The following is a 5,873-nucleotide window of genomic DNA, read 5'->3' on the forward strand; positions in this document are numbered from 1 at the left end:
CCCCCCCTTCATTCTTCCCCTCCTGCCATCTTCTTCTTTTTTTTTTTTTTAACATATATTGTATTATTTGTTTCAGAGGTACAGATCTGTGATTCAACAGTCTTGCACAATTCACAGCGCTCACCATAGCACATACCCTCCCCAATGTCTGTCACCCAGCCACCCCATCCCTCTCACCCCACACCACTCCAGCAACCCTCAGTTTGTTTCCTGAGATTAAGAATTCCTCATATCAGTGAGGTCATATGATACATGTCTTTCTCTGATTGACTTATTTCGCTCAGCATAACACTCTCCAGTTCCGTCCACGTTGTTGCAAATGGCAAGATCTCATTCCTTTTGATGGCTGCATAATATTCCATTGTATATATATACCACCTTTTCTTTATCCATTCATCTGTCGATGGACATCTTGGCTCTTTCCACAGTTTGGCTATTGTGGACATTGCTGCTATAAACATCGGGGTGCATGTACCCGTTCGGATCCCTACATTTGTATCTTTGGGGTAAATACCCAGTAGTGCAATTGCTGGATTGTATGGTAGCTCTATTTTCAACTTTTTGAGCAACCTCCATACTGTTTTCCAGAGTGGCTGCACCAGCTTGCATTCCCACCAACAGTGTAGGAGGGTTCCCCTTTCTCCACATCCCCGCCAACATCTGTTGTTTCCTGACTTGTTAATTTTAGCCATTCTGACTGTGTGAGGTGATAACTCATTGAGGTTTTGATTTGGATTTCCCTGATGCTGAGCGATGTTGAGCACTTTTTCGTGTGTCTGTTGACCATTTGGATGTCTTCTTTGGAAAAATGACTGTTCATGTCTTCTGCCCATTTCTTTTTTTTCTTAAAGATTTTATTTATTTATTTGACAGAGAGAGACACAGCAAGAGAGAGAACACAAGCAGGGGGAGTGGGAGAGGGAGAAGCAGGCTTCTCGCCAAGCAGGGAGCCCGATACGGGGCCTGATCCCAGGACCCCGGGATCACAACCCGAGCCGAAGGCAGACACCCAACGACTGAGCCACCCAGGCGCCCCTCTTCTGCCCATTTCTTGGTTGGATCATTTGTTCTTTGGGTGTTGAGTTTAAGAAGTTCTTTATAGATTTTGGATACTAGCCCTTTATCTGATATGTCATTTGCAAATATCTTCTCCCATTCTGTCAGTTGTCTTTTGGTTTTGTTGACTGTTTCTTTTGCTGTGCAAAAGCTTTTTATCTTGATGAAGTCCCAATAGTTCATTTTTGCCCTTGCTTCCCTTGCCTTTGGCGATGTTTCTAGGAAGAAGTTGCTGCGGCTGAGGTCGAAGAGGTTGCTGCCTGTGTTCTCCTTTAGGATTTTGATGGACTCCTGTCTCACATTGAGGTCTTTCAACCATTTGGAGTCTATTTTTGTGTGTGGTGTAAGGAAATGGTCCAGTTTCATTCTTCTGCATGTGGCTGTCCAGTTTTCCCAACACCATTTGTTTAAGAGATTGTCTTTTTTTCCATTGGACATTCTTTCCTGCTTTGTCAAAGATTAGTTGACCATAGAGTTGAGGGTCCATTTCTGTGCTATTCTGTTCCATTGATCTGTGTGTCTGTTTTTGTGCCAGTACCATACTGTCCTGATGATGACAGCTTTGTAGTAGAGCTGGAAGTCCGGAATTGTGATGCCGCCAGCTTTGCTTTTCTTTTTCAACATTCCTCTGGCTATGCGGGGTCTTTTCTGGTTCCATACAAATTTTAGGATTATTTGTTCCATTTCTTTGAAGAAAGTGGATGGTATTTTGATGGGGATTGCATTGAATGTGTAGATTGCTCTAGGTAGCATTGACATCTTCACAATATTTGTTCTTCCAATCCATGAGCATGGAACGTTTTTCCATTTCTTTGTGTCTTCCTCAATTTCTTTCATGAGTATTTTATAGTTTTCTGAGTACAGATCCTTTGCCTCTTTGGTTAGATTTATTCCTAGGTATCTTATGGTTTTGGGTGCAGTTGTAAATGGGATCGACTCCTTAATTTCTCTTTCTTCTGTCTTGTTGTTGGTGTATAGGAATGCCACTGACTTCTGTGCATTGATTTTATATCCTGCCACTTTACTGAATTCCTGTATGAGTTCTAGCAGTTTTGGGGTGGAGTCTTTTGGGTTTTCCACATAAAGTATCATATATCATCTGCAAAGAGTGAGAGTTTGACTTCTTCTTTGCCGATTTGGATGCCTTTTATTTCTTTTTGTTGTCTGATTGCTGTGGCTAGGACTTCTAATACTATGTTGAATAGCAGTGGTGATAGTAGACATCTCTGCCGTGTTCCTGACCTTAGGGGGAAAACTCAGTTTTTCCCCATTGAGAATGATATTCGCTGTGGGTTTTTCATAGATGGCTTTTATGATATTGAGGTATGTGCCCTCTATCCCTATATTCTGAAGAGTTTTGATCAAGAAAGGATACTGTACTTTGTCAAATGCTTTTTCTGCATCTATTGAGAGGATCATATGATTCTTGTTCTTTCTTTTATTAATGTATTGTATCATGTTGATTGATTTGCGGATGTTGAACCAACCTTGCAGCCCAGGGATAAATCCCACTTGGTCGTGGTGAATAATCCTTTTAATGTACTGTTGTATCCTATTGGATAGTATTTTGGTGAGAATTTTTGCATCCGTGTGCATCAAGGACATTGGTCTGTAATTCTCCTTTTTGATGGGGTCTTTGGTTTGGGGATCAAGGTAATGGTGGCCTCATAAAACGAGTTTGGAAGTTTTCCTTCCATTTCTATTTTTTGGAACAGTTTCAGAAGAATAGGTATTAATTCTTCTTTAAATGTTTGGTAGAATTCCCCTGGGAAGCCATCTGGCCCTGGGCTTTTGTTTTTTGGGAGATTTTTGATGACTGCTTCAATTTCCTTAATGGTTATAGGTCTGTTCAGGTTTTCTGTTTCTTCCTGGTTCAGTTTTGGTAGTTGATACATCTCTAGGAATGCATCCATTTCTTCCAGGTTATCTAATTTGTTGGCATAGAGTTGCTCGTAGTATGTTCTTATAATTGTTTGTATTTCTTTGGTGTTGGTTGTGATCTCTCCTCTTTCATTCATGATTTTGTTGATTTGGGTCATTTTTCTTTTCTTTTTGATAAGTCTGGCCAGGGGTTTATCAATCTTGTTAATTCTTTCAAAGAACCAGCTCCTAGTTTCATTGATCTGTTCTACTGTTCTTTTGGTTTCTATTTCATTGATTTCTGTTCTGATCTTTATTCTCTTCGCCTGTTGGGTTTAGGCTTTATTTGCTATTCTTTCTCCAGCTCCTTTAGGTGTAGGGTTAGGTTGTGTATTTGAGACCTTTCTTGTTTCTTGAGAAAGGTTTGTATTGCTATATACTTTCCTCTTAGGACTGCCTTTGCTGCATCCCAAAGATTTTGAATAGTTTTGTTTTCATTTTCTTTTGTTTCCATGAATGTTTTTAATTCTTCTTTAATTTCCTGGTTGACCCATTCATTCTTTAGTAGGATGCTCTTTAGCCTCCATGTATTTGAGTTTTTTCTGACTTTCCTCTTGTGATTGAGTTCTAGTTTCAAAGCATTGTGGTCTGAAAATAGGCAGGGAATGATCCCAGTCTTTTGGTACTGGTTGAGACCTGATTTGGGACCTAGGATGTGATCTATTCTGGAGAATGTTCCATGGGCACTAGAGAAGAATGTGTATTCTGTTGCTTTGGGATGCACAAAGAATACTTTGGTATTCTGGTCCAGTGTGTCATTTAAAGTCTTCATTTCCTTGTTGATCTTTTGCTTAGACAATCTGTCCATTTCAGTGAGGGGGGTGTTAAAGTCCCCCACTATTATTGTATTGTTGTCGATGTGTTTCTTTGCTTCTGTTATTAATTGGCTTATATAGGTGGCTGCTCCCATGTTAGGGGCATAGATATTTACAATTGTTAGATCTTCTTGTTGGATAGACCCTTTAAGTAGGATATAGTGTCCTTCCTCATCTCTTATTACAGTCTTTGGTTTAAAATCTAATTTGTCTGATATAAGGATTGCCATCCCAGCTTTCTTTTGGTGTCCATTAGCATGGTAAATGGTTTTCCACCCCCTCACTTTCAATCTGGGGGTGTCTTTGGGTCTAAAATGAGTCTCTTGCAGACAGCATATCGATGGGTCTTGTTTTTTAATCCAATCTTATAGCCTGTGTCTTTTGATTGGGGCATTTAGCCCATTTACATTCAGGGTAGCTATTGAAAGATAGGAATTTAGTGCCATTGTATTGCCTGTAAGGTGACTGTTACTGTATATTGTCTGTGTTCCTTTCTGGTCTATGTTGCTTTTAGGCTCTCTCTTTGCTTAGAGGACCCCTTTCAAGATTTCTTGTAGGGCTGGTTTCATGTTTGTAAATTCCTTTAGTTTTTGTTTGTCCTGGAAGCTTTTTATCTCTCCTTCTATTTTCAATGACAGCCTAGCTGAATATAGTATTCTTGGCTGCATATTTTTCTCATTTAGTGCTTCGAATATATCATGTCAGTCCTTTCTGGCCTGCCAGGTCTCTGTGGATAGGTCTGTTGCCAGTCTAATGTTTCTTCATTGTAGTTTACAGATCTCTTCTCCTGAGCTGCTTTCAGGATTTTCTCTTTGTCTCTGAGACTCGTAAGTTTTACTCTTAGATGTCAGGGTGTTGGCCTATTTTTATTGATTTTGAGAGGGGTTCTCTGTGCCTCCTGGATTTTGATGCCTGTTTCCTTCCCCAAATTAGGGAAGTTCTCTGCTATAATTTGCTCCAATATACTTTCTGCCCCTCTCTCTCTTTCTTCTTCTTCTGGGATCCCAATTATTCTAATGTTGTCTCGTCTTATGGTATCACTTATCTCTCGAATTCTGCCCTCGTGATCCAGTAGTTGTTTATCTCTCTTTTTCTCAGCTTCTTTATTTTCCATCATTTGGTCTTCTATCTCACTGATTCTTTCTTCTGCCTCATTTATCCTAGCAGTTAGCACCCCCATATTTGATTGCACCTCATTAATAGCCTTTCTCAGTTCAACTTGGTTAGATTTTAGTTCTTTTATTTCTCCAGAAAGGGTTTCTCTAATAACTTCCATGCTTTTTTCAAGCCTAGCTAGTATTTTTAAAATCATCATTCTGAACTCTAGTTCCGACATCGTACTAATGTCCGTATTGAGTAGGTCCCTGGCAGTTGGTACTGCCTCTTGTTCTTTTTGTTGAGGTGATTTTTTCCATCTTGTCATTTTGTCCAGAGGAGAACAGATGAATGAGAGAACAAAATGCTAACAGGGTAACAATGTCCCCAGAAAATATACTCTAAACAAATCAGAAAAGACCTGAAACCGGGGGAAAAGAAAGGGAAAGAAAGAAAAAAGAAAAAGACAAAAACAGAACAAAACAAAAAAAAACAGAATATGATCAAATATGATCAGGCTGGTGCATAAATCAGTGCCACACATTAGATTTTGGGTGTATTTTGTTTTGTTAGAAGAAAGTGCCTCCCAAAATTTTAAAGAAAGAAAAACTTATGTATGTACAAAAATAAGGGTTAATATGATGAAGGGATGGAATATGAGTGTGAAGATGAAAATTATAAAAGATTTTATAAGAGGAATTGGTAAGTTGTTTGAAAAAAGAAGAAGATTTAAAAAAAAAAAAGAATGTGATCAGGCAGGAGACTAGAACAAAGCCATACACTAGAGATTTAGGGTATATTTTGAGCTGTTAGAAGAAACTGTATCTCCAAACTTTAAAGAGAGAACAACTTATATATATATGCTGAAAATAAGGGTAACTACTATGAAGGGATAGAATATGACTCTAAAAATGAAAAATAAAAATGTTTTTTTAAAAAAGGGATTGATAAGATGTTGGTTGAAAATGGGAAAAAGAAAAATTAAAA

General features: G+C 38.7%; 1 protein-coding gene across 1 annotated transcript in view; it reads left to right on the top strand.

Annotated features, from left to right (window-relative positions):
• Positions 1-5,873, top strand: part of AKAP10 (A-kinase anchoring protein 10) — a 98,154-nt gene that overhangs the window by 21,271 nt on the left and 71,010 nt on the right. The gene's annotated exons all lie outside the window — the stretch shown is intronic.

This window comes from Phoca vitulina, unplaced genomic scaffold (assembly GCF_004348235.1).
Source record: "Phoca vitulina isolate PV1807 unplaced genomic scaffold, GSC_HSeal_1.0 scaffold47, whole genome shotgun sequence".
NCBI classification, from domain to species: Eukaryota; Metazoa; Chordata; class Mammalia; order Carnivora; family Phocidae; genus Phoca; species Phoca vitulina.